The following is a 27,470-nucleotide window of genomic DNA, read 5'->3' as shown; positions in this document are numbered from 1 at the left end:
AGGCTGTGGAACTCCTTTACCGAAAATAAAATGGCTTAAGTGCCAGTTGGAATTCGTAAGGGTATCTTTCCTATGTATGTATGTGAATGAAAACATACTTCAGCCGCACAGATACATGCATGCATATGGATGTGAGAGTATTTGTATGTGACAGTGTGTTAAAAAGCTTCTAGTCCCAGTTAAACCGTAAAAGAATGGATTGCTTTTCTGCATGCCAGTTATTCAATGTGTGCTTTTGATAATAATCCCTTTAATTCCACCCACTACCTATCAAGAGATATGAAGCTGCAGAAGAATGAAATAGTTCTCAAATCTACAAGAAAATACTTCAACAAAACAAAACAGGCAGTGGCATTTCATTGTATCATATCTGATGTTCCAAAAGAGCTATTTCAGAGTGGCTAAACATGATAGCTGATATTCTGCCATGAATAACTATCTATTTGATTCACTCTTGGGCTACGTCTACACTACAGGCTTTTTGCGCAAGAATGGCCGTTCTTGTGCAAAAACGTTTGTAGTGTCTATACTGCACGTGCATTCTTACACAAGTAAATTTACAGTAAAGCGTTGGAACAGAGGGTTCCTTGCTCAAGAGTTATTCCTGTCCCCATGAGGAATAAGCCCTGTTGTGCAAGAGCTCTTGCGTAAGAAGGCAGTGTGGACGGGCAACAGGGCTTTCTTGTGCAAGAAACCCCTATGGCTAAAATGGCCATCAGAGCTTTATTGCGCAAGAGAGCGTCCACACTGCCATGGACGCTCTTGCGCAAAAGCACATGGCAGCATGGACATGCTCTTGTGCAAGAACTCCTGTGCAAAACAGTTCTTACGCAAAAAGCCTGCAGTGTAGACGTTGCTTGATGTTTAATATCTTTATTTCTTGGATCAGCATCAGACAAATGGGTCTCTGCTGTGACACATCATTCATCATACTGAACTACAAGACACTGAGATTCATGTTGGTTGTTTTGACAGTTGTTAGTACATTGAATTAGAAATCCACAAAGTGGGCAATTTTGTTCCTCTGTATTTAACACATGAAAATCTCATCAATACGCCTAAAAATGAGGAAGAAGGGCCTTCCACTTAATTCTATCTGTGGTTTATGTGATCTTCCATTTACAGTGTTCAAAATAGAATTAAAATTAAGAAGAACTATTTTTAAGCATAGAGGTAGGATTATTAGCTAACTTGATTACTAGCTACATCCATTCTGAAAGAGAACAAAACCCTGCTGCAGCTCCGCCATTTAAATGTAGTAAGAGCCCGCCTCAGCGAGGTTAGCTCCCGGGGTTGGCGTAAGCCAGGGCTAAGCAGTTCCAATTCATGTTGGATGCGCCTCTGTTTCCCCTGCCCTCCTGTGGAGACAGTGCTGGGGGGGAACCGGTTTTTAAACTGGCTTTCCCCAGCACCGGCTCCTGCTCCCCCGCCTTTGCTGCCTCTGACAAAGCATATGTTTATCAGGTAGTCGACTAGTCAACCATTCCCTTACATCCCTATTTTACACATAGATGCCATTTGCAAATTTAGATTCAAAGTGCAGATTCAGATGGTGAATAACCTGAATCTCAGGATCCTAAGGTCTCAGAGGAGCAGCCATGTTAGTCTGTAACTTTAAAAAAAAGACAAGTAATCCTGTAGTATCATGAACTTACATGGGCAAAACCCTCTTTCTCAGATCTGAATTATCATTTTTACAGAACAGCAGCTCATCTGCTCACCAAGTTACACATCACAGCTTTGCCAATATACCCTAAAATCAACCTGATTTAGCATCTTTTACTCAGATTGAGTAGCACTCTCACTCAAACAGTCACACTGATTACAATAGGACTACTCATTGCCACTCAGTCAGAGAAAGGGTTACAGAACTGGACTTCATATTATTAACCATGTATGACTAATAGATTTCAGCTCATCTTAACATTGGTTAGTTCCAAGGGCTGGCACAAGCCGGGACTCATGTTGCCCCCAGGAACTAACCTCACTGCAACTCTACGGTTTAAATATAGTAGGAGCCAGACTACTAAGCTCCTGGCTCCTACTTCATTTACACTGCAGAGCCACAGTGGGAGTAGTGAGCATCTTACTGAATAGTTGAGTAGTTGATAGAAATTCTACTACTCGTTCAGCTGATTAACCACAATTTCACATCCCTATTGTAAATGTACCAAACTAAGAGTTCAGATCTGAATTTATGTGGCAGATGAATTCTGAGGTTGAGATGCCCACCATGATATGACAGTACCTGCTTACTGCAGACAATTTCTTAGTGTATGATTGTAAGACAATGGGAAAGATTGTTTGATGTAGCTGTGATAAAACTTATGCAAGTTAGGGACAGAGCTTTCTCACTGAAAGATCCCTTTCTGTGGAATGAATAAGTGGAGGAAGTTGGAATGAGGTCAAACCTGTTCATTTTCAGAGCAAGAGGAAAGACTTACCTTCTCTCCAAAGCATACCTGCAGTAGCAAATACTGAACAACAGAGATTGATACCATTTGCCAGCATTGGGTTACAATGAGAGGGAGGATGTAGGAGGAATAAGGAGCTAAAAGCATTTCTAGATATCAAAGTTATGTAGGAGATTGCTGTCATTTTGAACAGTGGATAGAAACCAACCCACTCTTGTAGGGTATGTCTACACTACCCTCCTAGTTCGAACTAGGAGGGTAATGTAGGCATACCACACTTGCAAATGAAGCCTGGGATTTGAATTTCCTGGGCTTCGTTTGCATAAACTGGGCGCCACCATTTTTAAATCCCTGCTCGTTCGAACCCCGTGCCGCGCGGCTACACGCGGCACGAACTAGGTAGTTCGGACTAGGCTTCCTAGTCCGAACTACCGTTACTCCTCATTCCACGAGGAGTAATGGTAGTTCGGACTAGGAAGCCTAGTCCGAACTACCTAGTTCATGCCGCGTGTAGCCGCGCGGCACGGGGTTCAAACGAGCAGGGATTTAAAAATGGCGGCGCCCAGTTTATGCAAACGAAGCCCAGGAAATTCAAATCCCAGGCTTAATTTGCAAGTGCGGTATGCCTTCATTACCCCGCTAGTTCGAACTAGCGGGGTAGTGTAGACATACCCGTAGAGTTTCTATTCAGAGGGGCCATTTAAACAATCACTGAATATTTTTTACACTTGGATTCTCAGGATTTTCGTCACTGTTTGAAATGGTAAAATAGCTTTCAGTCAGCCATCAGAATGGGACTGGATGCTGCCTTGATTATCTCTTCTCACTGGGGGAGGAGAGGTACACGTCCTGTCTTAGAACAGCAATCTCAGCATATCTTTTCAAACCCATTGACGCATTCTGGAAAGGATCTACGTTGAGAGAGACTGCCAGCTACCCCCACCTGTGTTTAAAAGTAACTATGAAAACAGTATTTCTTGTACTAAGCAAGAGAGGAAAAAGCAGTAAGTCCTGGAATATTGCTCTTACTGAAGAGAAAAGCACATAGTTTCACTCTATTTTCTCCCACTACCCGCTCACCCCATGATACCTCCCACAACAACTTAATTACACAGAACGTTAATGTTTTAAAATTTGGTCCAAGTCACACTAATTGTGTTTACTGTCCACAATGGAGGATAAAAATATCTGAGGGGGTCATAAAAACAGAGGCTGCTTCCTGGTTGTGGTTTGCTGTCGCACACTATTATGTCTGCTACAATATCTACAGCTGGTTCATCCATGACTCAGTTTCTTACCAAGCCTTGATCCAAATGACTTTCTGCTAAATAAATTTACATACATTTTCCACATTTTGTTTCCAAGCAAATTTTCCCTTTGTATTAACTAAAATAATAGATGGTAAGGTTAGGTTAGATAGCTGAAATGAAACCCAAAGAATTAAATCAAAAGGGAAAGGAAGAGAACTTTTGTTTCACTCAGAAATTGCTGTTCAGATGGGGAACTGAAGCCATAACATTGAAAAGTATCAAACGAAACACATGCTGAGCACAGCTCCACAGAAGTCTTGCAATGGAATTCATTTGAAATGTCCTCTCCTAAGCCTCAAATGTGAAATGCTCATTGGTCTGTGTTATGGTGCACAAGCACAAACAGGAACCCTTTGGGACTGATATGATTTCACAAGTTGATTTTCTTCATGCAGCAGAATTATTTACTGAAAGAAGAAATATTTTTGAGGCCCTTTATAACATATCCAGAGCACTGGGATGAGAGGGTTACTGATTTAAACATCGGGCCTGAAACATCTCTGCGCTCAATATTGAATGCCTGTAAGGTTGACTCAAATTTTTTACTTTTCCAGTCAGATAAACAGCATACATGATCCCTTGATGGCCTGAATCTTGGAGATACTGAGCACCCACAGCTTATCTTAATGTCAGTGTGACCTATTAGTACTCAGCAGATCTGAAAATCAGTCCAGTAGGCCCTACTTGTGCTGCGTGGATGCTGGTAGAAATAGGAATAGATTCACTGTGTAACCAATGGTCTTAGTTTATTTTCGCTTGGGTGGTTATGTATAACTATTACTTCTGAGAACATACCAAAAAAAAGTTAAACATTCTGAAGTTCAGTGTGAGTGAAAGGATTCTGTGTGGAACACTCTGGGGGGATTCTAGGTGTGGGGGATATGGATGCCCAGAGGCTTGTCACTGTGCGGCTTGGTGGGGTGGGAGTCTTGATGCAGCTAGTTGGGAGTCAGTGGTGTGTGGCTCAGGATGGTGCAGAGAGGGCATTTGAGCTATGAGTTCTGTAGGCAGGTTTCTGGGTGCAAGAGGGCTCCAGATGCATAGGCTCAGGTTCAGTGGGATAAGGCTCAGGTATGAAGGCCAGGGGGGTTCTGGATGTACCAGGTGAGGCTTTTCAGGGGTGCCTGGGTATGGGTTGTCCGGATGCATGGGTGTCAGGTGGATATGGGAGCAGCTTCCTCCATACAGTGACTGTTCACCACAGCTAAGGAGTGAGGGGAGCAGGAAGCAGGGGAGGATGCTGAGCTTCCTGCAGCTCAGGGCCCCAGACCCAGCCATTCCTTGCAGGATAAAGGAAGTCCTGTCCTTTCCTGCTTCCAGCCTAGTCAAGACTGGCAGCTGATTCTGGCTCTGGGTTAGAGTCATTGGTGGGATGATTTAAATTTTCACTGGCTGCTCTGGGTGCCTGTTATGATGTACTTGAACTGCTAGGCAACGTTCCCTCTAATTTTTTCCATCCATGGGCAGAATAAATGTTGTTACATGTGCTGGGGCATATGTGGATGTGCACCACCAATAGAAACACATGCTGCCAACTGTAAGCAGCTGTGGGTGCTTTGCTAAGCAGCTGGGAGGCACCTGGATCTCTCCTGGGTGGCCGCCCAAGCGCTTGGCTTACAGGGAACACTGCTGCTAGGGAATGGTGCATGGCTGCTCTTACAGCTTCCCTTTGCAAAGAAATCTGCAGGAGATATCAATTCTGCATGCACACAGTGACGCAGAATTCCCCCAGGAGTGTAACATGTTGTATCTTATAAAGTCATTGTGAGTGAAATATAGTTAAAGAGTAGGAATATAGAAGTACAGGTCGAGCCTCTCTAATCCAGAATTTTGTGATCCAGAAACATTCATGATCCAGCATGGCAACTCCATGAGTGCTCTAGGACTGGAGCATTAATGGGGAAAATTAGTGGGTGCAGAACACTGAACAGTGCCCCTTCTACCCACTCTCACTGCCACTTGGGATCCTATCTGCTGGCCCTTCATTCAGGGTCCTGGCTGCCAGCCCCTCTGCAGCTGGGGTCCAAATTGCCCACTTCAGGTTCTAGCCGCTGGCCTCTCTGCTGTCACCCAGGCTGTGTCTACACAGCAGCCTTATTTTGGAATAACTGACATTATTCTGAAATAACATTGTCCATGTCTACACTACAAGCAGTTATTTTGACATAATGTTGAAATAATGTCCAGCTGGAGGACTTCTTACTCCGTCCGACTCCTGTAACCCTCATTGTCCGAGGAGTAAGGGAAGTCAGGGTGAAGAGTGCTGTATCTTGAAATAGTTGCTGTGTAGACAGTGTCAAAAGTCAAAATAAGCTATGCAATTAGCATAGCTCAAGTTACGTAGCTTATTTCGAGTTTAGCGCTGCTGTGTAGACATGCTCCCAAAGCCCCAGCCTTTACCCCTGTCCGTGCTCTTAAATGTCTCAAGCTGGGATCACAGTTGGAGACAGTGAAGGACTGCAGATAGCCCTCACACTCCTACTTCCCACACCTATGGAGACCCACTAGAACACTGCATTGACCTCCTCTGGTTCAGGAAATTCTTTGGTTAGGTTCTGAGAGTGCTGAATGAGAGAGATGTTTATAGGAATGGGGAACTAGCTGCAGGTCAGAAGCACCAGGCCTTAGTCCTCCCCTCTCTTACCCCCATAGCTGGAGCATGAGCTGAGTGTGAGTGAGGTGTTATGTCTTTTTTTTTCCTTCTCATTTGTGTATAGCTTCCAAGTGACTTTTCTGAGGGCCAGTGACCCCTGACTGAAAAAAGGTTCCCTATCCCTGCATAAAATTGGTTGGTAGTATTAGGTATCTAAGGGTACGTCTACACAGTGGAGCTAAAGTCAAATTAAGCTACGCAACTTGAGCTACATCAATTGCATAGCTTAAGTCAAAATAGCTTAGTTTGGCTTTTGGTGCTGTTTACACAGCAGAAAATTGAAGGAAGAACACTCTTCCTTCGACTTCCCTTACTCCTCGTAAAATGAGGGTTACAGGAGTTGGAGTAAGAAGTACTTCAGCTCGACATTATTTTGAAATTAAGGCTTGCAGTTATTCCGAAATAACGCTGCTGTGTAGACATAGTCTAAGTAAGTAGTGTGGAAATGTTAGGGCCACAGGCTGCGGCATGCAAGATTTTAGCTTAACTCACATATAGGCCTTGGAGATAAGAAATGCATGACGTAAGTAAGTTACTAAAGAATGACTGAATGCCCTAAGATTAAGGGAAAATATGCATCAATGGGTGATATTGAGAATAATTAACAGACTGATTAATATTTTGGTTACAAGATACTTTTATACAAGATCTATGAAAAAGGAAATAAGAACAACCCAGGAAATTACAGATCAGTCAGTTTAACTTCTGTGCCAGGAAAGATAATGAAGCAAGTAATGAAGAAATTCATCTGCAAAAGTCTGGAAGAAAATAAGGTGATAGGTAACAGCCAGCATGGATTTGTAAAGAACAAATCATGTCAAACCAATCTGATAACTTTCTTTGATAGGATAGCAAGTCTTGTGGATAAGGGAGAAGCATTGGACGTGGTATACCTAGACTTTAGTATGGCATTTGATACGGTCTCACATGATCTTCTTGTCAATAAACTAGGCAAGTACAACTTAGGTGGGGCTACTATAAGATGGATGCATAACTGGCTGGAAAACTGTTCTCAAAGAGTAGTTATTAATGGTTCACAATCATGCGGGAAGGGCATAATAAGTGGGGTTCTTCAGGGGTCTATTTTGGGACCGATTCTGTTCAGTATCTTAGGGTTATAATTGAAAATGATCTGGACAAACTGAAGAAATGGTCTGAGGTAAACAAGATGAAGTTTAATAAGAACAAATGTAAAGTGTTCCACTTAGGAAGGAACAATCAGTTTCACACATACAGAATGGGAAGCAACTGTCTAGGAAGGAGTACTGCAGAAAGGGATCTAGGGGTCATAGTGGACCACAAGCTAAATGTGAGTCAACAGCATGACGCTGTTGAAAAAAAAGCAAACATGATTCTAGGATGCATTAACAGGAGTGTTGTGAGCAAGACATGAGAAGTCATTCTTTCGCTCTGCTCTGCGCTGATTAGGCCTCAGTTGGAATACTGTGTCCAGTTCTGGGCACCCTATTTCAAGAAAAATGTGGAGAAATTGGAGAAGGTCCAGAAAAGAGCAACAAGAATGATTAATGGTCTAGAGAACATGAGCTATGAGGGAAGACTGAAAGAACTGGACTTGTTTAGTTTGGAAAGGAGAAGACTGAGAGGTTTTCAAGTACCTAAAAGAGTGTTACAAAGAGGAGGGAGAAAACTTGTTCTGCTTGGCCTCTGATGATAGGACAAGAAGCAATGGGCTTAAAACTGCAGCAAGAGAGGTTTAGGTTGGACATTAGGAAAAAGCCCTAACTGTCAAGGTTGTTAAACACTGGAATAAATTGCCTAGGGATGTTGTAAAATCTCCATCTCTGGAGATATTTAAGAGCAGGTTAGATAGACATCGGTCAGGGATGGTATGATAGTGCTTGGTCCTGCTGTGAGGGCAGGGGAGTGGACTCGACCTTTCAAGGTCCCTTCCTGTTCTATTTTTCTATGATTCTATGATTGGCAGCCACATTTTTCTAATACATACCCTGATACAGACGCAGAAAGGGGGTGATGTGGGAGCTGGTGCACGGGATTCCGTGGAACCAGCTGCCCCCTACCCCTTGTGTTGCTGCCTCTGATAGAGAGGCAGCAATGCAGAGGGTGGGGGGGGGGGGGGGAAGATGGGAGCCAGTACATGTAGGAAGCCAGCTTTTAAGCTGACTCTCTGGGTATGCCAGCTCCATGTGGCCCCCTGCCCTCCCTTGCTGCCTCCTACAGAGGTGGGGGGAGGCAGGAGCCGGTGTTGGGGGGAACCAGCTTAAAAGCTGGCTCCCCAAGAGCACTGGCTCACCTACACACCTTCCCCACCACCACCACCCTGCTACCTCTATCGAGGCAGCAGTGTGGAGAATGAAAGTTGGAGGCTACCACAGAGCAGCCTTTGTCTGCTGTGGGCCCAGGCTCGCTGGGGACAGAGGCTGCTACCAACCCACTCTGCTATCAGAGGCAGCAGTGCAGGGTGGCAGGTAGGAGCAGCAGGCAGCAGAGGCAGCAGCATGGAGTGTTGGCTGTTGGCCCTAACCCGAGGGACTATCAAGCGATCATGTAACTGATAGTATTTTGTGTGGTTACATAATTATTCAATTACACGATATCTAACATCCCTAGTGCATACTACTGTATAGAATTTGTGTGCATACGTAATCATAACTTCAACTTTATCTGTAACTTTTAATAAAACTTGTAAAACAGACTAGACCTTGTACTTGTGAATGTCTGTGTGGTCACCATCCATGGTTTGTATGTGTCCCTAAAAACCCTAAATCTGAAGTAAATCACAAAGATTACTTTTGCTCTGTTAAGCTTGAAACTATAGTAACAAGAGCCAAAACCACAGTGGTGTAAAAGCACATTAAAAATCCACTTTCGATAAAATAAAAGGCTCCAACTGCAATCCTAGCTAAGGCTCAGATTTTATCACACATATGTTTAATAGAAATCATGGACAGGGGATGTGCCATAAGCAAAAAATCATGCAAGCTGTGACCTGTCTGTGATTTTTTACTAAAACTATCCCGAACAAGGAGGGAGGATGATCCAGCACTGACAGCAGCTGGAAGTTCTGGATTCCCTCTTGCCCCCACAACACTTGGGAGCTTTGAGGTCTCACCTCTTGCAGCCTGAAGCAACAGAGATGCTGCGGGATCCTTTTGCCACCTGCTGTGGCTGGGCAGTACAGGGTCCCTCTTGCTGCAAGGAACCCCCAAGGAGCTCGATGGCCCCCACCATCAGTGGCAGCTGAGAGCTGCAAGGCTGCCTGCTGACAGCTCCAGCCCCGGGGCAGAAAAAGTCACAGATATCTCTGGAAGTCATTGATTCTGTGATCTACATGACATAATCATGCCTTAGTCATAACTCTTAAGAGTCAGTGACAATTTATGTAAGAATAGGAGAGTTGCTTTGGTATTTGGAGTCAAAATTTTCCTGCTTACACTGCCTGCTGCCAGAAACTCCAATGGCACTATATTTCAATGGTAGTGTACATGCAGTATTACGCAAAGTGCTTCTGGATGAAAGGTGCTATATGAATATGAGTTATCATATCAACACTGCAGCAGTGTAACTTTCATTATGTCATCAATATTTCAGTCAGAGTTGGGTGTAAGGATATGCTGAGGCACGGCATGCTTCAGGCGATGGCAGCTGTCTAATTTGACGTGAATGCACCGTGCTGTGGTAAGGTAAATAAGATTAAAATCAATGTTCACATTTGGCCAGTGGCATTTTGGATGCCCCTTGTCATGTAAGTGAATATTTTGTAGTTTTAACATTTATTTGGTTCTTGTTATGTTGTCTATTAATGCCGAATGTTGCGGTCTTTTTCTCAAATGTAGGTCACTTTTAACAAAAATTAAAGAAGCTTCGGGGGGTAGCTGAGTTAGTCTGTACAGGAAAAAACAACAAATGGTCTGATGGTACTTTATAGACTAACAAAACATGTAGATGGTATCATGGGCTTTCGTGGGCACAGCCCACTTCTCCAGGTGGATCTGAAGAAGTGGGCTGTGCCCATGAAAGCTCATGATACCGTCTACATGTTTTATTAGTCTATAAAGTGCTACCAGACCAAAATTAAAGAGCACTGACAGAACCACAGTTTGTTCCAATTGTATCATGACTGGATAAAGCTGAAAGATTATGATTTCAGAAATGTGAGGGCCTCAGTATCTGTTCTGGCTGGACCCATTCTCAGTGATAGACTGATGTTGGTTTCAGTTCCTGGTCAATGTTTTATTACAGTTTAAATAGCTGAAATAGTTCTGGATGAGCCTTGAACCTGCGGAGAACATTAGGATTCCCATGATACGCATTCTACAGAAATGCTATTGTGTTCTTACACCAGACACATCACAGTTAGGCTGAACACATTCCTAGAGTGCATTATGCAATGTGACATCTGTAATGTGGCTAATCATTCATCTTCCCATCTCTTCTTCTCTACTCATCCGAGGGAAAAGTATATGCAATGTCTAGTTTTGGCATTTACATCCCCATGGAGGTGCTTCTGGCACAGGGCACTAACTTCAGGGAGCAGGAGCACCACACTCCTCTCCATTTGCTTCATTGTCTCCTGGTAACAGAGCCCTGCATGTCAGTGGATACCACTTTCTATTTGCAGATATCCACCGCAATGGGTAGACATTGTATCTGCTTAGGGGTCTATTGATTAGTTCAGAGATAAAAAGCACCCAAAAGAGAATTGATCCAAGTGCAGTTTCCCCTCACTATTCATTATGTGCTTCTTCCAGCAAACAGGATCTCATTGTAAACAATTAATATGGACTCCTGCCACCTCTGTCAGGTAGAACAGTTATATCTTGTGGTCAACCATGTTGCATAGCGTAGAGAGGTCCAGGAAGATGAGAATGAATATCTGTCATCTCCACTGACAGCATGAGATCATCCATCAGTGTCACTAATGCAGTTTTATTTTTGTCCTGGCCTGAATCCAGGTGTAGAATGTCCTGATTATACCAGGTGTATAATGTATGTTTGAATTAGAGGAGTTTGTAGTTGGCATTTGATTAGCTTGTCTCCGTCAGTTTGCTCAGTAATGGAACTTTTGTCATGGGTGATTGTTGGCTAGAATTGATGTATCCAAGATGGGTTTCTTCAGTGTTGGTTGGATTACTGGATATTTGAAGGAGGAAATAAGAGATAACATCTCTGAATGAGACATTGACCAACTGTCTATGACTTTGATTCACAAGCCAAGATGTGAGGGCATGGATCAGGTTCATATGTTTTGGACTGGGACTCTTTTATGGTGTCTTGAGGAATGAATGTACTGAACTCTGGGAATGACAGGAGGCTGTTGGTTGGTGACTGGAAGTGGGGCAAATCCAGACCATTTGGGATGTCTGCCCTCATGTGCATGACCTTTATAGTGAAGTTGCATAATAAGTAAGAGACTCTTTTACTTGAAAGACTTTGCATATAGAAGAATTTTGATCTAGTGATCATTCAACACTTTTTTTCTGAAGAACTTGTTTTATTTTGTTCTCTGTCTATGGTATAAAAATACCTTAAGCTTTTAAGAAATTCCACCCTCTCTGGGCTCCTTTATCCCCTCATTATTGATGTGTGTAGGGCATTGTGACTCACTTCTGATAAAGAGGATTCCATGTTCACTTTCAATTCATATGTGTCTACACAGTTTCTAGAAATATGTTTTCTTACTTAGTAATTTAAATAAACTGGTTCTGTAGCCAAGGGGGACCCTCTGCAGCTGTGGAATTGGAGGCAGGATTTGCCCTTTAGGTAAATGGTTTAGCACATTAACTACCACTACTTGAATTCAGGGGACCCAAACAATTATATTATGAATTAAAATGAAATTTTCCCCCAAACAACTTCCCCTTTGGGTTGTAGGATTTTTTTTTGATTGATTTAATTATTTTGTCTTGTACTAAACTAAACTAATTGGAGATTCATGTCAGAAAAAGGTATTTGAAATAATTTTAAGTTTCTGACTCTCAAGAACAAAAACCATAACAAATAGAGTTTGTTATATTATTTACAAATTCATCTTGTCATGACTGGTTACAGAGGTGCCATCTGCTGCTCCATAGCTAACATTCAGTTGACTATTTTACATTAAAATAAGGATTAAACTTTTGTTATGTGTGAAGAATAACAATCTCCTCAAAATTACATATCTTAAATTTTAAATACATTATTTTTTCTGAAAATTGACAAGTAAATTTGTGAACGTCTTTTGTTCCATTCTTAAATGGAGCATCCTTTCTCAAATATCCTCAGAGTAAGCATGTGCTATCTGCTTTAAAATTGGTAGAGATTTAGTGAAATGGGTATTTTTTCCTCCAAGAATAATGGTCACTCTTTGCTGTTACTCTTTCTAACTAAAGTTTTGCCTTTTAGCAGAGGCTGGCACAAAATCTTCAGAGAAACTCAGCAATGTCTATTTAAAAATAGTGGCCATCTCCTATTGCTTTCAATGTAATTGAGGCCACAGGCTACTCTTAGCAAATATTAAACAACAAATAGTTCTGCAGCGCCTTAGAGACTAACAAAACATGTAGATGGTATCATGAGCTTTCATGGGCATAACCCACTTCTTCATCTGAAGATGTGGGTTGTATCCACAAAAGCTCATTTTACCATTTACATGTTTTGTTAGTCTCTAAGGTTCTGCAGGACTATTAGTTGTTTTCCAAGTTACTAACATGGCTACCCCTCTGAGATTTCTTAAGCAAATATGGCCATCATCTTCCTTCACCTGCTAGTCTCTCTTCTAACTCCTGGAATGCAAACATCTTCCTTGAGGGCACCTAGGGTACGTCTAGACTACAGGGTTTTGTCGACAGAAGCTTTGTCGACAGATACTGTTGACAAATATCAGAGGGGTAGCCGTGTTAGTCTGAATCTGCAAAAGCGACGAGGAGTCCTGTGGCACCTTATAGACTAACTGCATTTGGAGAGAAAGATGATGTCTGTTTGTACTTGTGCAAGTTTCTTCATGAGGTTGATAGATTTCCACTCCATACGGCTAAATGCAGTGCCTTGCATGGTGTCAAGTATCAGAGGGGTAGCCGTGTTAGTCTGAATCTGCAAAAGCGACGAGGAGTCCTGTGGCACCTTATAGACTAACTGCAGTTAGTCTATAAGGTGCCACAGGACTCCTCGTCACTGTTGACAAAGCTTCTGTCGACAAAGAGCGTCTAGACTACATTCAGTTCTGTCGACAAAGCAAGCTGCTTTGTCGACATAACAGTGTGGACGCAAAGGACAGTTTAGATGCAATAATGCCTTATGTCGACAGAACTCTGTCGACAAAAGGCGTTATTCCTTGTAAAATGAGGTTTACCAGCGTCGACAAAACTGTAGACGCAGGTTTAGTTTTGTCGACAAAAGTCCACTTTTGTTGACAAAACCCTGTAGTCTAGACACACCCCTAGGCTTCAATCTCCTTCAGAACAATAGGAATCTGTAACTGTTTTCAACCCTGTGAGGGGAAAAATTCAATATAAATCCTGAAGAATAAGCATTAAGTCTCATTAATCATAATTATGACAGTACTGCATAGCACTGTTCAACTTGTTTTTGCTTTTCCACTCTTCAGCCTGCATTCTCATTTCTGAATTTTAAATTCAGCATTTCCTACGTTTATAACATTTGGTTTGGAGATAGGGATAATATCTCTCTAATGTTTTTAACACTAAATTACCAATATGTACCATCGACCGTAACTCTTTCTTTATGTTGCATTTATCTAGGAATTACTATGGATTCTAATTTCTGAGGTTTTTGTAAGTTTCAGTCTGTACATAGGATGGGGGAGCAAGAAAGAGAGACATTGGAGCAGCAGGAGAAAAGAGCAGAAGGACATTGACCAATATCTATATATTAGAAATGTCTATCTGTACATCTGTTTTGAGTCTGTCTGTTCAAGAACTCCTCCTAAATGCTAAGAACTGTGTTGGGAATAATTCTTGGACACACTGGGTGCAGGTGAAAACAAGGAGAGGATTTATTGGTTCACACAGCTGGTGGAGTACTCATCAGGGGTTAACCAGGTGAGCACTAATTTAACCAAAACATACATTAGATTATATAGGTAGCAGATGGATGGAGAAGTGATTTGATAGGTCTAGCAGCGGAAGTGAGATATGCACATAAGCCAATTGTCTACAACAGTTACACAGCATCTCCGCCCATTACCAATTAAACATATTATCACTAATACAGATAGTTATTCCTCACAAGCTAAATAAGCCTACATAAACAAAGGCATTGATGGTCATTTTGTCGGCCGGAAATATAATGTGTCTCCTGCGGGGGTGGTATTGCCTTGGCGCGATCTTTGGGATCCAAGCTTATTTTCTAGAAACAAAGCAGACAATGAAAAACAATCCTGTGCGGTTGTTTGGTACCAGCCTTATCAAAGTGAGGCCCTTTTAGAATGTGTTTGCCAGGGGAACCAGGGTCACAATAACTGTTGAACTGTTTTACTTCCCAAGCTGGCCTAATACTTTCAGGTTTGAGTTTGTCAGTTCTCAGCAAGATACCATGGACTGCCTCAATTTACCCTACAAACTGCAACCACCAAATTTGGTATGTAGCTTCCTCTTATACTAATGTAAAACAAGGTCGGGTTTGGCTGTGCCAGAAAAAGGGTATGTCCCCCGGAATGGGATGGTTTTCCCTGACATGGAAAGGGAGGGGACTGCTGGAAGGGACACTCATGCTGCAGAAAGACCACAGAGGGGCGGCCACACCAGTGACTGGCTAGGGGAGGGGATCTGCATGTTGTCAGCCAGGCCACTGTCCACAGTAAGGTTCCAGTGCTGGTGCTGGGAAGGTTCTCCCCCTTTCGTCTTCACTCCCTCCCCAGTCTGACAAATTATAGGGCTTTACAGAACTGAGGGTCCTTCCCAGCTTCTGCAGGGGTCTTTGCTGGCTATTCTCCTTTGTCAGGAATGAGGGGAAACTGCATAGTTTTCTCCATTCCTCATTCTGGCTTGAGAGTGCAGGGGAGAGTTGAACCTGGACCTGCTTCAGCTGGGAAACATGCACTTCTCCCCCCCCCCCCCCGCCCCCGTCCCCCCGTCTGTGTCCACTGGAGCTGCAGCAGCCATGGACAGGCACTTCTCACCTGTCTTCAAGTTGCTGTGATGAGAGCTCTGGGGTAGTCCCCTCTCCCTCGGGCAGCCTGCATACTGAGCCCCTCATTCCCAGCTCCACTCCAGTTCATTAAGAATGATTTAAATAAGAAAAAATAATTGAGTTAAGGACCCGAGCAACACTAGGTAAATCTTCCAGTAGAATATAACAACATGCAGTAAAATGGGGTATTCATTAACATATTAATCTGATTCCTGAGCTTTCCAAGGCAAGTGGTATCCTGCTTCTCAAAACAGAGACCAATAGAATCTTTATGTATTTACTTCACATACCTTTTAATCTGAGCCATTTTTGAATAATAAGGTACATTACCGTTAGTTGTATGGTCCAATATCACAACTAGTATGCATAGACACTCTGACATTGTGTTTTACTTTATCTTTAGAAAAGATATCCAACATCATGTTTGGTGCTTAAAGATGGCAAAATTAGTAGAATTTTTCTCCTGGAAGTGAACAGACAAATTATAAAATGTTAATGGAAGTCAGTCATGCATTCAGGGAAGAGGAGTCCTTAGGAAATGTGCTTTTTCCCCCTCTTGGATTGTATGTCTATTAATGCATCAGTAATCTGATACGTACAACTCAAACTGTGAATCTTTGCTTACAGCAGAGAAGTTCCTCCACAACTGTGTTCCACTATATTTGACGGTTCAGTGCATGTATGTTCAAGAAAGGGATGGGGGGAAAGGGGTGAAGAATGTAGCATTTGGTAGGAGCTAAATCTTTACAGCCTCTGCATACTGATCAGGACTGTCACTAGAAGGTGTGGCACCCGGCTTCACCCCTCTCCACTTCTGCTCTGTCCCTGCCCCCATTCCACGCTCCCCTAAGTCCTCCCACTGTTCCACTCCCCACCCCATCTCTTCCTACCACTGCTCCACACTCTCCTGTCCCTATTACACCCCCGAAGTCCCCTCCTCTGAGAGGCATGACCTTGAGGATTACCAGGGAGCCTGATATACAGGACACTAGCAGGGTTTGGCCACCCGACATTCATTGTGGTGGCAGGAGTTGGGAGACACAGATTCACCCAGAAGCCTGCTCCGCTCTGCTGCCCATCTCACAGCTAGGTTGCTCCACTTCACTGTGGTGTCAGGAAGAAGAGCACCATGACCCCGGCCCCTACTCTGCTCCCCTGAACCTGCATCTGTCTCTCTCTAAAGTCTGTACAAGTAATGTAAATTGGGAATATTTTATTTGCCTACTCTGAATAACTACAGTCAAATCTCCAAGTTATGGGGACTGCGGCAAAGTCTTCACGCAGGCCCCTTGCTCTAGGACCCCTTCTTTGCAGAAGAGAGGGTCTCTGGTTGATTTGTGGTCAGTCACCCATGCCTTTATTCCCACCATCTTCTATTTACAGAGCTTTGTTTGTTCCTTCCTGCAGTAACCTCTGCTAGCATCACCTCCTGGCTTGGGGGGGGACACACTCAGCCAGTCTCTGACACCTCCTACTTCCCCCTCAACTGTTTCTCTGGCAGCTTTATCTAGCCCTCTGGCTAATGAGGCCCACAGCTGTTTCCCCTTAGCCCCTCAGACATGAGCTTGCTCAGCTGACTTCTGTTACCTTTTTCAGACAGGTTGTAGTGGAAGCAGCTTGTCACGTGTTCTCCCCACCCCCATGAACCACCAGGTTGGGGCCGGTCCCAGCCCTCTCAGAAGCCCCTACCCCAATGCCTCCTGCAGCTGAGTGAGCACATAGGGTGGCCTGCCAGTCCTTAAAGCTCTCTGCCCCTGGGGGTGGCCCACCCACTTCGTCACAGGGTCCTTGTAGGGTGGTCCCTCTCTCCAGGCTGGGTAATCCCTGGGGACCCTGTTGTACCATCCGTGGGTCACTCTTCAGGGCAAACCCCTGCTTGTGCCCAGCGACAACTTTGGGAGGCTCCTTCATTCCCTCCCCACAAAAATTACAGTGGCAGGGGTCCAGCCCATAAAATTCAGCCTCACCCACAGGTCCTCACACCAAATGCACCCCCATGGGGACCGCTCTTCCTGTACCACTTCAACATGAACTATCTGGGCTTCAATTTCCCTCTTCTCCCCAAATGGCCTTGGCATCTCCTCTTCTGGAGAGAGATCCACTTGCCCCTCCCCCCCACCCTTGGAAGGTACTAGGGCTACCCATTTCCCCCAAACACATTTCCCATCTGTCTATCCCACAGGGTTAGGGCACTGCCCTGCTATGTGCTCTAGTTCTTAGTTCCTATAGCATTGACAGCTACGCTTCTGTCTCCCTTGGGGGGACCTGTTGCCTTTCCCTGATGCTCCTCTCTCTCAGGCAGGTTGGTCCCAGTTCTGACCTATCCCTGCCAGGTATGGTAGCCAGTTCACTACCTCCACCCACTTCCTCCGGAATCTGCCCCTCGCTTCCATTGGTACCTGGGCAGGACCTTTTGTCTCCATAAATGCATTCTAGCATCACCTGTGCTCCCAGGACTATCCAGTGTGGCCTCACCAGCTCCTTCTGCACTAGCAAGAAGTCCATTAGCCTACCCAGGGCCTTTCTCCCCACCTACACAGGATAGTGAGCAGACTCTGCCTCTTACCAGGTCCTCCCTTCTGAGTCAACCCACAGAACCCTGCATACCCACACTCCATACTGCCTGGGCAGTTCCACCTCCTATGCCCTGCCCTCCTGCACTACCAGCAGGTAACTGTGCTGGGCCTCACAGGCGCCCCTCAGTGTCCTTACTTCCTCTCCAGGCCTTTCCCAGAAAGGGGCTTCCTTCACAGGTCCTTGTCCTTGTAGGGTTGGCCTTCTCTCTGGGGAACTTCTGCCTGAGTATACTCCTCCACCAACCTGACCGCTGCATCCTCTGTGTCAGGCTGGTGGCGCCTGACTCACACGGATATTTTCTGGCAGGGCTTGCAGCAACTGGTTGAGTACAACCATGTCCATTATTTACCACACTGTCTGCGTCTTCAGCCTCAGCCAGAGGGTTGCCCAGTCTGCTAACTTCTGGCCAAACACTGAGGGCCTCACTGCTGCTGTCCATCATGCTGACCAAAACTTCTAGCGATATTTATTCATGACAGACCCACCCAATCAAGAATTGCTGTCCTCACTGCCCCATAGTTCCACGTTTGTTTGTCCCCCAAGGCCACATAGGCTTCTTGAGCTTCACTCACCAAGTAAGAAGCCAGACAAAGGGCCTAGGTAGCCCTCTCACACTTAGTGCTCATGGCTACCTGTTCAAGTGTCCCCAGAGAAGCTTCCAGGTCATCTGCTGGGCCCATTTTAGAGTCCCAGGTTTGGCAGCTGGTTGCCATCTCTGCCCTGGGACCTACGCACTTGCTGCAGGAGTTGCTACTGTGCTATGCTCTGCTTCTTGATAAAGTCCTGCAGGCTTTGTTACTGCTCTGCCTGCCAGGTTAGCAAGGCTTGTCTCTCCAGTCGGTGGGACTGCTGGAAACTTTCACGGCCTGCTGTACCTGCTTTTGCTGTTTCATGAGCTACTGAAGGGTCTCCTCTATCTCTGTGCAGCCAGCCACATTTGCTGGGGCTGGATCTTAGTCCTGACATCACATATGGCAAAGTCCTCCCTCACCCCATGACTCCTTCTTCTGCCACAAATCAACCAGAGACCCTCTCTTGTGTAATCACCCATGCCTTTATTAAGACCACCTTCTATTTACAGAGCTTTGTTTGTTTGTGTTGCATGCTCAGCTACCCTCACCACCTGACTGGGGAACATCCTCTGCCACTCCCTGTCAACTGCCTCTCTGGCAGCCTTGTCTAACCTGCTGGCTAATGAGGCCCACAGCTGTTTCCCATTAGCCCCTCAGGCTTGGCCTTGCTCAGCTGGCTTCAATTGCCTTTTTCAGCGAGGCTGTAGTGGTAGAGTTCTGGTTTAGTCACCAGCTTGTCACAGGGCCTATGAAATGCATGTGGTCAGTAACTCTGACATTTTCACACTAGAACCTCAGAGTTATGAACTTACCAGTCAACTGTATACTCATTTGGATTTGGAAGTACACAATCAGCCAGTAACAAAGACATCCCCTCTCCAAAAGAGCAAATATGGTGAAAAAAAATAAAGGCAAAGTTTGAATTTTTTTGAGAAGGTAAGGAAACTGACTTTGTGCTTGTTTCATTTAAATTAAGATAAAACTAAAAAGCAGTCATGTAGCACTTTTTTGTGTGTGTTACCACTATCAGACTAACATGGCTACCTCTCTGTTAATTTAAATTAAGATGGCATTTTTCTTCTGCATAGTAAAGTTAAAGTTTTATTAAGTCAGTTGTGAACTTTTGAAAGAACCATAATGTGTTGTTCAAAGTTATGAACAGCCTCTATTCCCAAGGGCTATGTCTAGACTGGCCCCTTCTCCGGAAGAGGCACGCAAAGCAGGCAAGTCAGAATAGGGAAATCTGCGGGGACATGGCCGCCACTTTTTTTCCGGCTTGGGGAAAAGCCGGAAAAGAGCGTCTAGACTGGCGCGATCCTCCGGAACAAAGCCCTTTTCCGGAGGATCTCTTATTCCTACTTGCAAGTAGGAATAAGAGATCCTCCGGAAAAGGACTTTGTTCTGGAGGATCGCGCCAGTCTAGACGCTCTTTTCCGGCTTTTCCCCAAGCCGGAAAAAAAGCGGTGGCCATGTTTATTTAAATCCCGCGGGGGATATTTAAATCCCCCGCGGATTTCCCTATTCTGACTTGCCTGCTTTGCATGCCTCTTCCGGAGAAGAGGCCAGTCTAGACATAGCCAAGGTGTTTTGCAACTTTGAGGTTTTACTGTGATTTTTTTTTCTTTCAAAAATTTACAACTGAACATTAATTTAATACAGATCAAAACTTGAATATGGAGAAGAAAATGCCATGTTTTCTCTTTTTTGGTAGTTATGTTACACAGTACTGTACTCAATTTGCTTTTGTTTGTTTGTTTTTTTTGTGTTGTCACTGCTGCTGTTGCCTGATTGCCTACTTACGGTTCCAAATGAGGTGTGTGGTTGACCGGTCAATTCATAACTCTGGTGTTCTTATTTCTGACATTCTCCTCTATGCAGTTGGACCTTCTCTCCTAATTAGCTGTGATATTCAGCGTAGGAAGAAGAGCAAGATTTGTCCACTTCCTGAATATATGGCTAGGCCACTGGTTGGAGTCAGCTAGGGACATGGCCTGCTATCCATGCGAACCTATGCTCATACATATTTTAATACCAGAGTTATGCTGGTATTGCTACTTATTGAGGCTTGAACTCAGGGGGGTGGACAGAATGGCCAGCTCCTTGGGCAAGGTGAGGGGGACCCCCTCCATGCTCTCAGAAAGGATGGGGCCTCAGGTGGATGGGACAGGGCTCAGGCAACCAGCCCTCAGTGTCATTCAGACCATGATATGTGGGGAGATTTAAAGGGCCTGGGGCCCTTTGGAAGTGACAGGCCCTGAGGCAATTGCCCCTTCTTCCCTGCTCCCCCTTCTCCACTGGTGGGCTTGCTGGAACCTAAGTCTAAATGTCACTGAGACAGTTTCAGACTTTGTAGCAGTCAGACATATTAGGAGGCAACCCTATAATTTTGTCCTCAACTAAAATTAGTGTCTGACTAAATGCAAAGCACCATAGATAATAGCGTCTGTCAGGTGGAGGCGGAAACACAGACTACATTTATGCTTGCGTAATTTGGACCTCACCCAGAATTACACACAGCATGATTTTCCAAAAATATTTTATGTAATCTTCCCCTAATAGTCTCAGATGGGTAGCCATTTTAGTCTGTATCTGCAAAAACAATGAGGAGTCCTGTGGCACCTTACAGACTAAAGCTTATGCCCTAATAAATCTGCTAGTCTCCAAGGTGACTCCTTGTTGTTCTTCCCCTAATAGTAAAGGTTAATTTAGGTATCAGACAGGAGAGGTATTTTCCTCTGTAATGATCCACACTTGAAAAACACACTTTTAAAAAGGAAACAAGCATACTCTAAATCTTTTTCTTATTGTGAAAGCTATTGTACTTGAATCATTGATCATCTAAAAAAGAACCTGTGTGACAAATCCCATTAATTAGTTATTGTCTTTTTTCAGAATTTAACTTGGCATGAAAGATGGGTGGGAGTGTTGTACCAAATAAAAGCAAGCAGGATCTTATGAGGGGGATAAGGCAAAAAGCCACATTTATTGTAAAGATAATAATAAAAAATAAAGAAAAGATAGAAGCAAACAACGTTGTTTAACTACTTATTCCTAACACTACTTAACCCTTATACACATATATATATAAACCATTCATTCATACATCCATTCATTCAAGTTCTGTGTATGGTTACCAGCCTGGAAGTTGCTTGTGACAGGATACTGGCCAGGTACTCTGTACACAAGTGATGGTAGTGGGGAGCGAAGTCCTGATCAGATGCACATCTGAAGCTCCTGGTAGGCTGGCAGCAGAACCTTGGACTCTGATTCCATAGTTTTTTAGTCCAGTTCTTATAGGAATTTCTTCCTATGCCAGTCTATGGAAATTGCTGTATCATGCTGATGTCTCCAGGGTGGCTGCCAGGTGCTCATCAGTGATCTCATCGGGTGGACCTCCAGTTTCTCCACTTGACACCTTTTGGTTGCACTGGCACCTGACGCCTTCTTCAGCCCTTTGTTGCTGTATTCTCAGGCTGGCACCTCTTAGAACCATTCACTCATCATCCAAGCACTCTCTCTCTCTTACATACATTCCTTAATGTTTCCCATACAATGTTTTTGTATAATAATAACTTTACATATATCAGAGTTGTAGTTACAAAAAGTTTCTGGTAATAATAACTTTACATATATCAGAGTTGTAGTTACAGAAAGTTTCTGGGTGGTATTGCTTAAAACATTCTCTGAGTGCTGAATAAAGTTACAATGTTTTAAAGAGAACAGGCCTCAATTAAGTAACAATGGCCTTAGTCAATTACAGGGCTTGGCTCCCATAGCAGAGTTAATGGCTTGACAATGCATTGTTACAATGTATCTCTGCAATGTCAATTTCAAGCAGCCCCTTGCACAAGCTTGAGCATGCCCTGGAGCACAGAGGGGGGGGGGCTGTTTCTGGTTACATAGGATTATATTTTTAACAGTTCTAAGTTATATTACCTAATACATTATATTCTAAAGGGACAATAATAATAATAAATCTAAACATTTAACAATCTTAACAAATAATAATAATAAGAAGAAGAATTAATAATAAATCTAAACACTTTAAGTTGTGGGGAACAAATTATGGGGAGTCACTTCCATTTGGGGGAATCACATTTTTAATACATTAATATGTTACCCCTACAGGAGGGAGGAAAAGGGAGGAGAGAAAAATGAAATTTGACATTTTGTTTATCCAGGGTCAGCTTTGCAAACCTTGGCACTGTGGTTGTACCCACAAAAATGTATGCACATATGTTGCACTTGCAAATTGAGTAATTGCATATTTAGCTTGTTGTTTGTTTACACAGTTCCTTGTGTGGGAGCAAATACAGGGTTTGGTTGGCAGAAAGGATATGAACACATTATTACTGACGTTACTACTGAGAAGATAACTGTCCTGATTTCTGAACCTGCTCTTTTGCTTGAACTTAAACTAGTGTATGTCTCTGGGGTCTTGTCTTTGATAGGGATTTCAGCCTTTGGTTGCCAAGTAGCAGTGCAAACTGCCTAACACATGATTTTCACCAGTAGGGGTCATCCCTGTTTGAAATGGGGGTAAATGACACTATTACAAATTATGATATAGAGCAGATATGTCACATGAATACACCTCCGGCTGGCAATCAGTGGCTGAAACTTGGGTAAATTGCCAATGATGCTTTTGGTTTTTGACTACTACATTTACATTTGTAAGAACACTGCCTGTCTGCATAGGCAGCAGCCACTTTGTTCTCAGAGCTTGCAGCCCCTTGCATGAGGGAGAGAGAGAGATTGATTGATTGATTGATTGATTGGGCTTTCTTTCACTGACAAATTACTTTTCCTTAAGTTAAAATAAAAATAATTTTAGCTTATGCCTGCTTTTCTTCCCTGGGAAAAATACTGTACCCCAAAATCCTGCCCATTGAATGCTGCCTGAAGACTTTGAGCATTGGTTAGTACATTCGTGGCAAGAAGTCCTGTGGCACCTGTGGTTACTACATTGTAGATAGATACCCAAGCAGTTCAATAAAATTCATAGTTATTTCATTTTTGAAACTTTATGCTTCTTGAATTATGCCATTAAGTAACCTAAACACCTTTTTGTGATCAGATTTAGAAACTTGGTTGTGTTTTCAGACCTCCCAAGTTAGTAATGGTTACTAAACAGTAGCGCTCCCCCAATGTAAGTCATAGCCATCACTACTGCTGCTTTCACAATAACCACCAACACTGCTGTCTATGTCCTCCCTCTTTGAAGTCTGTGACTACAACCATACAGATGTTGTGGTTACTGCCATGATACACCTGGTGAAAATCATCCTCACTGAGGTGGGGGCAAGCTGTGCAGGGGGATGCTAAGTTCCCATACAACTGCTTACAGGGAATGAGGTAGGAAAATGCGGGAAGCTGATGTATCTTTGCAAACAGTTGTTAGTAGCTGTTAAATTAAGCAGAGTAAATGCTACCTGGGCTATTCTTCCTCTCCTACTTTCCCCTGGATAAGGCTCTCATTTGTAGACTTCCTGGTTACCAATCTGAAAAACAGACTTTCTATTTCAAATATACCAATAAATAAACATACTCATTACACTTTAAAAACAACTTCCTGCAATTACCATTGTGGTAACAAGGCATAATGCAATTATACAGTTAGTGGTAAGTGTTTTTACCATTATATAACTAGTGAAAAAATATAATAGTGAGATAAAATGTAGCTTTCCAAATATGTTCTTTCTATTATTAAATTTGTTTGTGGTCTGTGATATCTGTGGGAGACTCCTAAATCACTTAAAGATTGCATCTCTGAGCATATATCTGTAATTAAATGGCATTCTTACCAACTGGCAAGATGTGTGTATGTGTGTGCGTGCGTGCACACTTGTGGCTTGAAAGGCTTTGAACATACAGTACTTTGAGACCTAGGAAAGTGTGTGTAAGTAGGGGAACAGATTTAAGAGTCTATCTGGAGAAAGAGCTTCAGTACTTTTGGGCCTTAACAGAGAATCTTGCCAGAAATATAATTGTTTAATTTTTTTTATTACTTTCAACAGGGGGTTGGAACAGGAGGTCTCAACTGGAGAACCTACTATATTTATCCTTTATTCCTCTTCTGTGTAGTTAATCTAATAAATTAAACTAAATTTTTGGATGAAAGAATTTTTTGGCAAATAAAATAATTGTCAACCTGAAACTACTGATGAATTTGACATGAATTTACCTAACAGTTTTTACCAGATTTTTTTTCAGGCTAGCTAGAAGGAGGAAGAGGTGGTGGTGCTGCTACCCTTATATAGCTTTTAGTACATTGGTTAAGGCATTCACATGGGACAGGAGATATCTGGGTTCAATTGTCTTTTCTGGAGTGGGATTCGAGTTGGCATGTCCCACATCTCAAATAAATAAATGTACTAATCACCAACATAAAAGCAATAATGTGGGCACCATCACCATTACCTCCTTTCTTTTTTGAATTTAAGCTTATAAAAGTGCCCATAAGTAAGTTTCAAGTCCAACACCATCTTTTGTTCAACCCCAAAGGTATGTCTACACTACAGGACAAAATCAAATTAAGATATGCAACTTCAGTTATGTGAATTGCATAGCTGAAATCGACGTAGCTTAACTTGGCTTTTGACGCTGTCTACGTTGAAGAAAGTTGAAGGAAGAATAGTCTTCCTTGGACTTCCCTTACTCCTTGTGAATGCTGGGCTACTGGCATTAACCGGAGTACCCCTTTCACTTTGAATGAGCTGTCTTAGAGTGCTAATTCAAACCCTGGAAGATCTTTGATCTTCCTCTGTAGTGTAGACATACCCCAATGGACTGCTTTGATGTTTTGGGTTTGTTTTGACCCAAACAAATCTTTTTGTTCAGTTTTTTTGGACTTCACAGCACCCCCCCCTTCCAATCAGATAATTGCCTAGCTCTGTCTATACTGTATCCTTTCTTAGAGGCAGGTTCACAGATGTTAGCAGTCTGCTGCTGCTTCCAACTATTAAATGCTGCTAATGGTCAATGCTGAAGATCCCAGAGAATTTTTAAACCCTGTGGATGTGATTAGTTTCAAATGTTCAACATTTAGAAGTGCATACTTGTTACTTCCAGATTACAATAGGAGCTTCAACGAAATTCAGTTTATAACAGCCACAGAGAATGGTATTTTTCAGTTGTGAATATGCTAGTAGTTAAAGGTGTTTGGGGGAGAATTAAAATTCTGAATTTGCTTGTTGTCTGAATGTGTAGTTAGTGTTGCGTGAGAGAAATTTTTCTACCAAGAACTTCCCATTAGTAATTTTTTGTTTGTTTTTAAATAACTTTTTATTTTGGATATCTGAATAGTACTGTTTCAGATTTGTATGCCTAGATTTAAAAAAAAAATCATATCCCAGAATGTAATTTATCAGAGTATGGTAGGTGGGGAGAAGCTTGAATAAGAGTTGAGGGAGGCAATCAGATCCCATTATTCATTCTAATCGCTTCGCCCCTCCCCCCCATAATTGCTGTCCTCACCTTAGTTTGAGACATGTCAGTCGTTGCCGCTGAGTCTTCATTTTTTATGACTCTCTATTTGTTTCAGGCTGAAACAGTCTCACCTAAGCATGTGACCCTGTACCAAGACCTCTTTGTTCATTATGTAGATTTATTTATTTTTGTCTCAAGGGCATTTACCTACTGGAATGTGTTTGTATGTTTAAGTTCCAGGACTGGGACTTGATTCCTGGGGTCCATTCCTAGCTCTACAAGAAATAGATAAGTATTTTAACTTTTGCCTCTGCTTGCACACAGATAAGTCTCTAACTGCTAGAACTGTTATGAGCCTTAGTTTAATGTGCATGAAGTGCTTTTTGAGATCGTTGGGTGCTATAATAGTGAAATGTGAAAGACCAGAACTCAGAAGTGCCAGAAATGTAATTAATAGTTACCACTTGTTGGTTATTTGCAGGTCTTTTGAACGAAGTAAAATAGCTTCGCAGACTTCAGGATTGAGTCCATAATGTTTTATCCATGACATAAATGACATGACGTGTTTAAAAACAAAATATTTCTTTTCATGTCTAATATTATATCTATCCTCAACTACAGAATTATTAAAATGTCCCCTACATAATTAATAATGATAGCCATTTTTATGAATTTTGAGTCAAAAATCCCCCAAAGGATTTGGACCCATTATGCTAGGCACTGGTGCAAATGTTCAGTAAGACACTCTCTGCCATTGTGAGATCAGTCTGTTTTCCTTACTTACCCTGCTAAAGTTACTTGTCTAGGTCAGAAGCAAGAGAATATTTTTTTTATTTGTTCCCTATCCCCCTGCCTGGGAGGGAGGCTTCTTACTGCATCGCTGTGGGGTCAGCTGAGTCACTAGGGTTGCCAGGTGTCTGGTATTGACACGGACAGTCCAATATTTTCGCCTCCTGTCCAGTTAAAAAAAGGTCAGAAAATACTGGCTACCTAAAATGCCCAGTATTTTCTGATTTCCCCCCCAGCCAGGAGGTAAAAATCCCAGGTGCTTACCTGGTTCCGCAGGGGAGCTGTCTGGCCTGGAGCAGGAAGACAAGATGGCGGACGGCTGTTAGTGCCAAAAAGCTTCAAAGGCATTTCTTAAAGGGGCCACACTTTTTCAAATTATTTTTTAATTTTTTTGCTTAACAACTCTTGGGGTCCTTTTACTTTGGCTCCCCCCCCCCTTTTTTTTTTCAACAGAATTTTTTCCCCAGTGGGTTTTTTTGGGTGTGTGTGTTTGGTATTTTTGGTTAAACCATCTGGCAACCCTATGAGTCGAAGGGTAATTAGTGAATCATGGGCTACGTCTGTGGGGACTGACCATCAATGAGGACAGAGCAGCAAACAATCTAGGGAGCTTTGCAAT

This window comes from Pelodiscus sinensis, chromosome 2 (genome assembly GCF_049634645.1).
Source record: "Pelodiscus sinensis isolate JC-2024 chromosome 2, ASM4963464v1, whole genome shotgun sequence".
In the NCBI taxonomy this organism is placed as follows: domain Eukaryota; kingdom Metazoa; phylum Chordata; order Testudines; family Trionychidae; genus Pelodiscus; species Pelodiscus sinensis.
Note: the sequence above shows the minus strand (reverse complement) of the source record.